This window comes from Antechinus flavipes, chromosome 2 (assembly GCF_016432865.1).
Source record: "Antechinus flavipes isolate AdamAnt ecotype Samford, QLD, Australia chromosome 2, AdamAnt_v2, whole genome shotgun sequence".
NCBI classification, from domain to species: Eukaryota; Metazoa; Chordata; class Mammalia; order Dasyuromorphia; family Dasyuridae; genus Antechinus; species Antechinus flavipes.
The window spans coordinates 608,995,220-609,006,541 of NC_067399.1; the positions used below are offsets into that span (position 1 = coordinate 608,995,220).

At 37.3% G+C, this 11,322-nt stretch overlaps 1 pseudogene; it reads right to left on the reverse strand.

Annotated features, from left to right (window-relative positions):
- Window positions 1–1,529: 1,529 nt before the first annotated feature.
- Window positions 1,530–2,535, reverse strand: LOC127546937 (sorting nexin-15-like; annotated as a pseudogene).
- Window positions 2,536–11,322: the final 8,787 nt, after the last annotated feature.

The following is an 11,322-nucleotide window of genomic DNA, read 5'->3' on the forward strand; positions in this document are numbered from 1 at the left end:
CCTGGGAGAAAGGTAAAAGAAAAGGTAAAATAGTGTAAATTATTTGTCATAAAAGAAGAAAAAACTTTTATGATGTGTGTATATGGGGAAGAGTGAGTGAAATTCATTCTCATCAGAATTTGCTCAGAGAAGAAATAACACACACACTCACTTGGGCATATGTTGTGTCCTGCTTTCTAGACCCCCCCCAAAAGTTGGGGTGACAAAATGTACCATTGCTTTCTAGACCCCCCACATTAGAGTGATTAAAATATACCTTCCTAGTGGAGAAGTGATGAGGCAGGATTCCTGAGGATGGTGGAAAAATGGAGTCTGTTTATTTCAAGGACTTTCCCTTTTTTATAATGTAACAAAAACAACACTGGACATGTAGGACCACATAAACAACTTTCTATATAGTTTGCCCCCTGGTATCACTCTTCCACTTGATATCACTCTGCTTCAATCTCAATACAGGTTGTCACTGTCCCCTGACTTCTCAGTAAGATCAAGAGCCCTTAGGGGAGATTGGGGAGCAGAACCAGACATTATTAGCAGGTTCACTCTGGGCTGAATAGTCTTATACTTTACCCAGAGTTTCCCCACTGACTGTGACCTTCTACAGGTATAGAAATTTATCTTGTCCTACAGTAAAGTATGAGGGGAAAATGATACAATAAGAAGGAGGGTGATAGAAAGAAGGACAGATTAGGGGAGGGGTGGTCAGAAGCAAAACACTTGGTTTTTTTTGTTTTTTTAATTTTATTTAATAATAACTTTATATTGACAGAATCCATGCCAGGGTAATTTTTTTTACAACATTATCCCTTGCACTCCCTTCTGTTCCGATTTTTTCCCCCTCCCTCCCTCCACCCCCTCCCCTAGATGGCAAGCAGTCCTATATATATGTTAAATATGTCACAGTATATCCTAGATACAATATATGTTTGCAGAACCGAACAATTCTCTTGTTGCACAGGGAGAATTGGATTCAGAAGATAAAAATAACCCAGGAAGAAAAACAAAAATGCAAATAGTTCACGTTGGTTTCCCCAGTGTTCTTTCTTTGGGTGTAGCTGAGAAGCAAAACACTTGTGAGGAGGAACAGGATGAAAGGAAAGGGAAAAGAATAAATGTGGGGAATACAGTTAGCAATAATATTTGTGAAAATAATTTTGGGAGGTCATTGATTCATTTATTTACTTCCGGGTGAGACAGTGAGAAGGGAAGGCATTCCTGGCACAGGGAAGGGTCTGGGCAAAGGCTTGAAGGTGGGAGATAAAAGGTATTGCACAAGAAAGAGCAGGTGGGTCAATGTGGGTCACCAGGTCGGGCAGGGCAGTATCTAAAGGATACTTAGAGAGTGTTTACTTGGCAGTTGTGTGGACCCAGCTTGGCTGAATTCTGATCGGACTCCCAGAACGTTTTCATTAAACGTCAAGGATGCAGAAGAAGAGGTAGACCCCTGTGAGACTCCTCACAACACCTCCCGAAGGGTAGTACAAGTATACTGCTTCCCTTGTGACTAATAGGGAAACTCAGGCCAGCTATCAGCCAGCAAGAACTGGCTGCTTGTGAAGATGCAGAATCTATTCTGACTGCCGCACACACTCCGCAGCTTTGCTCTTCACCTCTTTTTGGCAGGCACAGCTTGGAGTCACTTCATCCCCTGGAGAAGCACGTCCATTCCTTCCTGTATTCCTGCAAGGCCGAGGCATAGGGCCCCGACCCACTGGTCCTTCAGGGCCCTAGTGATGAGTCCCAGAGCTGGGTTCAGGTAGGTTGGGCGTAGGGGCTCTTCTTCCTCCTCCTTCTCATCTTTGCTCCTAGGGTATCCCATCCTGGGTCTGGGTCTATGCCCAAGACTGCCAGATCAGCTACGTGGGTGGGATGGGGGCTGGCGTTGGGGCCAGAGCCCGGCCTCTTTAGAAAATGGGTCAAAGAGAGCCAGCTCCGCCTCGGTGAGCGCCCATCTCTTCTTCGGGAGCCCCATGGTCAAACATTAGATGGAGGGTCTCCCTCCGTCTCATCCTCAAGCTCCTCCCACCCCAACTGCTCTGCTAGCAGAGGCTGGGAGACCCAAGTCTTTTCTGGGCGAGGCAGAACTTGCAGCTCTTCGGAGCTCCGAGGGACGAGTCAGATCCCCACATCAGAAGAATTCTTTTAGTTAAGGCCTGTAGTCAAGGGCAATAATGTTGACCATAAAGCCCAATATGTCCCTCTGCTGCCTTCCGCCACTCCTTAATCACTGAGATTCCGATCGGCCCGAAGACTTGGGCCGGGCGAAAGGCCGGGAATTAACTCCAAACAGCGGAACGGTTTATGGTGGGTGTAGGCCCGATCCCTGCACTGGCAGCGGAAGTCACTGTAGCGTGGCCAGACTGCCACCTTCTTGCCATCCCTCTTGGTTTGTTTTTGAGATGAATTGTGCGGTCGCTTTGTACTCCGTGTAGCTTTTGGTTAGGTCCTCTTGCCTGACACTGTGGACAGCTGCTGGAAATCGTCCTTCACCTTAAAGGATTTCTCCAAGAAGCGGAGCCCTGTGGACCTGAGCATTGGCCTGGTCACAGCCTCCTCTTCTAAGTTGTTCCCTTCCTTCCCTGTGAAAGGAATTTTGAAGCAAATTTCTCTGATAAAAGCTTTACTTTTCATATATATATATGGAACAGAGACAAACAAAAAATAAGAGCTATTCCCCACTTGATCAAAGATCAAAAGATGAAGTACTCAAATGAAGTAATCAAAGCTATCAATAGCCTTAAGAAAAATACTCTAACTCACTATTGCATTTGAAAAATGAAAAAACAATTCAGAGTTCCTACTTCATACCTATTATGACTTTTATGGAAATATTTTGCATGACATCAGATATGCCTTCTCAATGGTGAAGGATGGGGAAGGAGGAAGGGAGAGAATTAGGAACTCAAAAATTTAAAATTGTTTTATATATAACTGGGGAAAAATAAAATACTAGATAATGGAAAAAAGAGAAACAATGAATATGGAGAATATGTGGAACCATTGGAAAATAAGATCAAGTTGAAGTAAGAAGGCAAGGAAAATGATGTATGATATTACTGAAATAATATAAATGGGAAAAACAGCAACAAAAAAGAAACTGAATTCAGGGTGATTATGATAAAGCTTGACTCCAAAGGTCATATGATGACATAAAAATGTATCTCCCTGACTGCTGAAGGGGATGGGTGTCAAATATTATACACACTGTAAAACTTACTATATATTATTGGGTAGGTTTGTCTTTTCTTCTTTTTGTTGTTTGTTACAAAGAATGATTCTCTAGGGAAAAAGGGATAAGAATATATTGACTGTCATATGAAAACAAAAAATATCAAGAAACTTTTTTTAAATTAAAGCTTTTTATTTTCACAAGTAATCTAATATATGTTAAACATGTGATTCTTCTATACATATTTCCACAAATTTGTTGCACAAGAAAAATCAGATCAAAAAGGAAAAAAATAAGAAAGAACAAAATGCAAGCAAACAGCAGCAAATACAGTGAAAATACTATGTTGTGATCCATACTCAGTTCTCACAGCCCTCTTTCTGTAAGCAATTGGCTCTCTTTATCACAAGACCATTGGAACTGACCTGAATCTTCTCATTGTTGAAGAGAGTCCCATCCATAGAGTTAATCATCATATAGTCTTGTTACTGAAGTATATTATGATCTTTTGGTTCTGCTCATTTCCCTTAGCTTTGGTTCATGTAAGTCTCTCCAGATCTCTCTGAAATATCCTGCTGATCATTTCTTATAGAACAATAATATTCTTTTTTTAAAAAAAATTTTTATTTAATAATTACTTTATATTGACAGAATCCATGCCAGGGTAATTTTTTTTACAACATTATCCCTTGCACTTGTTTCTGTTCCGATTTTTCCCCTCCCTCCCTCCACTCCCTCCCCTAGATGGCAAGCAGTCCTATATATGTTAGATATGTTGCAGTATATCCTAGATACAATATATGTTTGCAGAACCGAACAGTTCTCTTGTTGCACAGGGAGAATTGGATTCAGAAGGTATAAATAACCCGGGAAGAAAAACAAAAATGCAGATAGTTCACATTCGTTTGCCAGTGTTCTTTCTTTGGGTGTAGCTGCTTCTGTCCGTCATTTATCAATTGAAACTTAGTTAGGTCTCTTTGTCAAAGAAATCCACTTCCATCAAAATATGTTCTCATACAATATTGTTGTCGAAGTGTATAATGATCTCCTGGTTCTGCTCATTTCACTTAGCATCAGTTCATGTAAGTCTCGCCAGTCCTCTCTGTATTCATCCTGCTGGTCATTTCTTACAGAATAATAATATTCCATAACATTCATATACCACAATTTACCGAGCCATTCTCCAATTGATGGGCATCCATTCATTTTCCAGTTTCTAGCCACTACAAACAGGGCTGCTACAAACATTTTGGCACATACAGGTCCCTTTCCCTTCTTTAGTATCTCTTTGGGATATAAGCCCAGTAGTAGTACTGCTGGATCAAAAGGTATGCACAATTTGATAACTTTTTGGGCATAATTCCAGATTGCTCTCCAGTATGGTTGGATTCGTTCACAACTCCACCAGCAATGCATTAGTGTCCCAGTTTTCCCGCATCCCCTCCAACATTCATCATTTTTTCCTGTCATCTTAGCCAATCTTGACAGGTGTGTAGTGGTATCTCAGAGTTGTCTTAATTTGCATTTCTCTGATCAATAATGATTTGGAACACTCTTCATATGAGTGGTAATAGTTTCAATTTCATCCTCTGAAAATTGTTCATATCCTTTGACCCTTTATCAATTGGAGAATGGCTTGATTTCTTATAAATTTGAGTCAGTTCTCTATATATTTTGGAAATGAGGCCTTTATCAGAACCTTTAACTGTGAAGATGTTTTCCCAGTTTGTTGCTTCCCTTCTAATCTTGTTTGCATTAGTTTTATTTGTACAAAGGCTTTTTAATTTGATGTAATCAAAATTTTCTATTTTGTGATCAGTAATGGTCTCTAGTTCATCTTTAGTCACAAATTTCTTTCTCCTCCACAAGTCTGAGAGATAAACTATCCTATGTTCCTCTAATTTATTTGTAATCTCGTTCTTTATGCCTAGGTCATGGACCCATTTTGATCTTATCTTGGTATATGGTGTTAAGTGTGGGTCCATGCCTAATTTCTGCCATACTAATTTCCAATTATCCCAGCAGTTTTTATCAAATAATGAATTCTTATCCCAGAAGTTAGGGGCTTTGGGTTTGTCAAACACTAGATTGCTATAGTTGACTATTCTGTCTTGTGAACCTAACCTTTTCCACTGATCCACTAATCTATTTCTTAGCCAATACCAAATAGTTTTGGTGACTGCTGCTTTATAATATAATTTTAGATCAGGTACAGCTAGGCCACCTTCATTTGATTTTTTTTTCACTAATTCCCTTGAGATTCTCGACTTTTTATTGTTCCATATGAATTTTGTTGTTATTTTTTCTAGATCATTAAAATATTTTCTTGGAAGTCTGATTGGTATAGTGCTAAATAAATAGATTAGTTTAGGGAGTATTGTCATCTTTATTATGTTTGCTCAGCCGATCCAAGAGCACTTAATATTTTTCCAATTATTTAAGTCTGACTTTATTTGTGTGGAGACTTTTTTATAGTTTTGCTCATATAATTCCTGACTTTCCTTTGGTAGATAGATTCCCAAATATTTTATGGTATCAACAGTTATTCTGAATGGAATTTCTCTTTGTATCTCTTGCTGTTGGGTTTTGTTGGTGATGTATAAAAATGCTGAGGATTTATGGGGATTTATTTTGTATCCAGCTACTTTGCTAAAATTATGAATTATTTCTAATAGCTTTTTAGTAGAATCTCTGGGGTTCTCTAGGTATACCATCATATCATCTGCAAAGAGTGATAGTTTGGTTTCCTCATTGCCTACTCTAATTCCTTTAATATCTTTCTCAACTCTTATTGCCGAGGCTAGTGTTTCTAATACGATATTAAATAATAATGGTGATAGTGGGCAACCTTGCTTCACTCCAGATCTTACTGGGAAAGGTTCCAGTTTTTCCCCATTGCATATGATGCTTACTGATGGTTTTAAATATATGCTCCTGACTATTTTAAGGAAAAGTCCCTTTATTCCTATGCTCTCAAGTGTTTTTATTAGGAATGGATATTGAATTTTATCAAATGCTTTTTCTGCATCTATTGAGATGATCATATGGTTTTTGTTTGGTTGGTTATTGATATAGTCAATTATGCTAATAGTTTTCCTAATATTGAACCAGCCCTGCATTCCTGGTATAAATCCTACTTGGTCATAGTGTATTATCCTGGGGATGATTTTCTGTAATCTTTTTGCTAACATTTTATTTAAGATTTTAGCATCAATATTCATTAGGGAGATTGGTCTATAATTTTCTTTCTCTGTTTTCAGCCTACCTGGTTTAGGTATCAGTACCATGTCTGTGTCATAAAAGGAGTTTGGTAGGACTCCTTCAATCCCTATTTTTTCAAATAGTTTATTTAGCATTGGAGTTAATTGTTCTTTAAATGTTTGGTAGAATTCACATGTAAATCCATCTGGTCCTGGGGATTTTTTCTTAGGAAGTTGATTGATAGTTTGTTCTATTTCTTTTTCTGAGATGGGACTGTTTAGGATATTTACTTTTTCCTCTGTTAGTTTGGGCAAGCTATATTTTTGGAGGCATTCTTCTATTTCATTTAAGTTGTCGAATTTATTGGCATAAAGTTGGGCAAAGTAACTCCTAATTATTGCTCTAATTTCCTCTTCGTTAGTGGCGAGTTCTCCCTTTTCATTTTTAAGACTAACAATTTGATTTTCCTCTTTCCTATTTTAAATCAGATTTACTAAGGGTTTGTCTATTTTGTTGGTTTTTTCATAGAAACAACTCTTAGTTTTATTAATCAATTCAATAGTTTTTTTACTTTCAATTTTATTGATCTCTCCTTTTATTTTTAGAATTTCAAGTTTAGTGTTTGACTGGGGGTTTTAAATTTGTTCCTTTTCTAGCATTTTTAGTTGCAAGCCCAATTCATTGACCTTCTCTTTCTCTATTTTATACAAATAGGCCTCTAGAGATATGAAATTTCCCCTTATTACCACTTTGGCTGCATCCCATACATTTTGGTATGATGTCTCATTATTATCATTTTCTTGGGTGAAGTTATTAATTATGTCTATGATTTGCTGTTTCACCCAATCATTCTTTAGTATGAGATTATTTAGTTTCCAATTATTTTTTGGTCTACTTACCCCTGGCTTTTTGTTGAATGTAATTTTCATTGCATCATGTTCTGAAAAGGATGCATTTACTATTTCTGCCTTACTGCATTTGAGTTTGAGGTTTTTATGTCCTAATATATGGTCAATTTTTGTATAGGTTCTATGAACTGCTGAAAAGAAAGTGTATTCCTTTCTGTCTCCATTACATTTTCTCCAGAGATCTATCATATCTAACTTTTCTATTATTCTATTTACCTCTTTGACTTCTTTCTTATTTATTTTGTGGTTTGATTTATCTAATTCTGAGAGTGCAAGGTTAAGATCTCCCACTATTGTAGTTTTACTGTCTATTTCTTCTTGCAGCTCTCTTAATTTCTCTTTTAAGAATTCAGATGCTACAACACTTGGTGCATATATGTTTAATATAGATAGTGCTTCATTATCCATGCTACCCTTTAGCAAGATATAGTGCCCTTCCTTATCTCTTTTAATTAGATCAATTTTTGCTTTAGCTTGATCTGAGATCAGGATGGCTACCCCTGCTTTTTTGACTTCACCTGAAGCATAGTAGATTTTGCTCCAACCTTTTACCTTTAACCTGCATGTATCTCCCCGCTTCAGGTGTGTTTCCTGTAAACAACATATTGTAGGATTCTGGCTTTTAATCCATTCTGCTAACCGCTTCCTCTTTATGGGAGAGTTTACCCCGTTCACATTTATGGTTAGAATGACCAATTCTGTATTACTTGCCATCTTGTTAACCCCGGTTTATGTTTTTCTCCCTTCTTTCCCCTTTACCCCCCTTCCCAGTATTAAGCTTGTGAGCACCACTTGCTTCTTACAGCCCTCCCTTTTTAGTATCCCCCTCCCCACCTTAGAAGAACAATAATATTCTATAACATTCACATACCATAACTTATTCAGCCATTCTTCAACTGATGGGCAGCCATTCAGTTTCCAATTCAAGAAACACTTTTTTTGAAGTTCTTTTTTGTTATTATTATATTTTTATAATAACTTTTTATTGACAGAACCTATGCCAGGATAATTTTTTACAACATTATCCCTTGCACTCATTTCTGTTCCGATTTTCCCCTCCCTCCCTCCACTCCTTCCTCTAGATGGCAAGCAGTCCTATATATGTTAAATATGTTGCAGTATATCCTAGATAAAATATATGTATGCAGAACTGAACAGTTCTCTTGCTGCATAGGGAAAATTGGATTCAGAAGGTAAAAATAACCCGGAAAGAAAAACAAAAATGCAAATAGTTTACATTCATTTCCCAGTGTTCTTTCTTTGGATGTAGCTGCTTCTGTTCATCATTGATCAATGGAAACTGAGTTAGATCTTCTCTTTGTTTGTTTTTTTTAAATAATAACTTTTTATTGACAGAACCCATGCCAGGATAATTTTTTTACAACATTATTCCTTGCACTCGTTTCTGTCCCGATTTTTCCCCTCCCTCCCTCCACCCCCTCCCCTAGATGGCAAGCAGTCCTATACATGTTAAATATGTTATAGTATATCCTACATACAATATATGTGTGCAGAACCAAACAGTTCTCTTGTTGCACAGGAAGAATTGGATTCAGAAGGTAAAAATAACCTGGGAAGAAAAACAAAAATGCAAACAGTTTACACTCATTTCCCAATGTTCTTTCTCTGGATGTAGTTGATTCTGTCCATCATTGATCAATTGGAACTGAATTAGATATTCTCTTTGTCGAAGATATCCATTTCCATCAGAATACATCCTCATACAGTATTATTGCTGAAGTATATAATGATCTCCTGGTTGTGCTCATTTCACTTAGCATCAGTTCATGTAAGTCTCTCCAAGCCTCTTTGTATTCATCCTGCTGGTCATTTCTTTTTCTTTTTTTTATTTTTTTATTTTTTAAATTTTTTTTCTCTATTTTTTTTATTTAATGATTACTTTATAATGACAACATTATTCCTTGCACTCGTTTCTTTTCCGATTTTTTTCCCCCTCCCTCCCTCCACCCCCTCCCCTAGATGGCAAGCAGTCCTTTATATGTTGGATATGTTGCAGTATATCCTAGATACAATATATGTTTGCAGAACCGAACAGTTCTCTTGTTGCATAGGGAGAATTGGATTCAGAAGGTATAAATAACCCGGGAAGAAAAATTAAAATGCAGATAGTTCACATTTGTTTCCCAGTGTTCGTTCTTTGGGTGTAGCTGCTTATGTCCGTTATTTATCAATTGAAACTCAGTTAGGTCTCTTTGTCAAAGAAATCCACTTCCATCAAAATATGTCCTCATACAATATCGTTGTCAAAGTGTATAATGATCTCCTGGTTCTGCTCATTTCACTTAGCATCAGTTCATGTAAGTCTCGCCAGTCCTCTCTGTATTCATCCTGCTGGTCATTTCTTACAGAACAATAATATTCCATAACATTCATATGCCACAATTTACCCAGCCATTCTCCAATTGATGGGCAGCCATTCAATTTCCAGTTTCTAGCCACTACAAACAGGGCTGCCACAAACATTTTGGCACATACAGGTCCCTTTCCCTTCTTTAGTATTTCTTTGGGATATAAGCCCAGAAGTAACACTGCTGGATCAAAGAGTATGCACAGTTTGATAACTTTTTGAGCATAATTCTAGATTGCTCTCCAGAATAGTTGGATAAGTTCACAACTCCACCAACAATGCATCAGTGTCCCTGATCCCCTCCATTTCCCACATCCCCTCCAACATTCATGATTATTTTTCCCTGTCATCTTAGCCAATCTTGACAGGTGTGTAGTGGTATCTCAGAGTTGTCTTAATTTGCATTTCTCTGATCAATAGTGATTTGGAACACTCTTTCATATGAGTGGTAATAGTTTCAATTTCATCATCTAAAAATTGTCTGTTCATATCCTTTGACCATTTATCAATTGGAGAATGGCTTGATTTCTTATAAATTTGAGTCAATTCTCTATATATTTTGGAAATGAGACCTTTATCAGAACAGATCTTCTCTTTGTCGAAGATATCTACTTCCATCAGAATACATCCTCATACAGTATCGTTGTTGAAGTATATAATGATCTCCTGGTTCTGCTCATTTCACTTAGCATCAGTTCATGTAAGTCTTTCCAAGCCTCTCTGTATTCATCCTGCTGGTCATTTCTTACAGAACAATAATATTCCATAATATTCATATACCACAATTTACCCAGCCATTCTCCAATTGATGGGCAGCCATTCAATTTTCAGTTTCTAGCCACTACAAACAGGGCTGCCACAAACATTTTGGCACATATATGTCCCTTTCCCTTCTTTAGTATCTCTTTGGGTTGTATAAGCCCAGTAGTAGCACTGCTGGATCAAAGGATATGCACAGTTTGATAACTTTTGGGGCATAATTCCAGGTTGCTCTCCAGAATGGTTGGATTCGTTCACAACTCCACCATCAATGCATCAGTGTCCCAGTTTTCCCGCATCCCCTCCAACATTCATGATCATTTTTCCCTGTCATCTTAGCCAACCTGACAGGTGTGTAGTGGTATCTCAGAGTTGTCTTAATTTGCATTTCTCTGATCAACAGTGATTTGGAACACTCTTCATATGAGTGATAATAGTTTCAATTTCATCATCTGAAAATTGTCTGTTCATATCCTTTGACCATTTATCAATTGGAGAATGGCTTGATTTCTTACAAATTAGAATCAATTCTCTATATATTTTGGAAATGAGGCCTTTATCAGAACCTTTAACTGTGAAGATGTTCTCCCAGTTTGTCGCTTCCCTTCTAATCTTGTTTGCATTAGTTTTGTTTGTACAAAGGCTTTTTAATTTGATGTAATCAAAATTTTCTATTTTGTGATCAGTAATGGTCTCTAGTTCATCTTTGGTCACAAATTTTCAAGAAACACTTTTTAAAAAATTTAAGGCAAAAGAAAATTAAATCCCCAAACATTTCTAAAACCTTCCCTTGTACTCTGGTTCCCCACAGACTTTGTTACATAAGAGTTCTATCAGAGATCAAGAACTATTTATGTCTCACACTTCCAATCTAATGTTTCCTTAAAATTATGTTGATTTAGGGTGAATTTTATAGT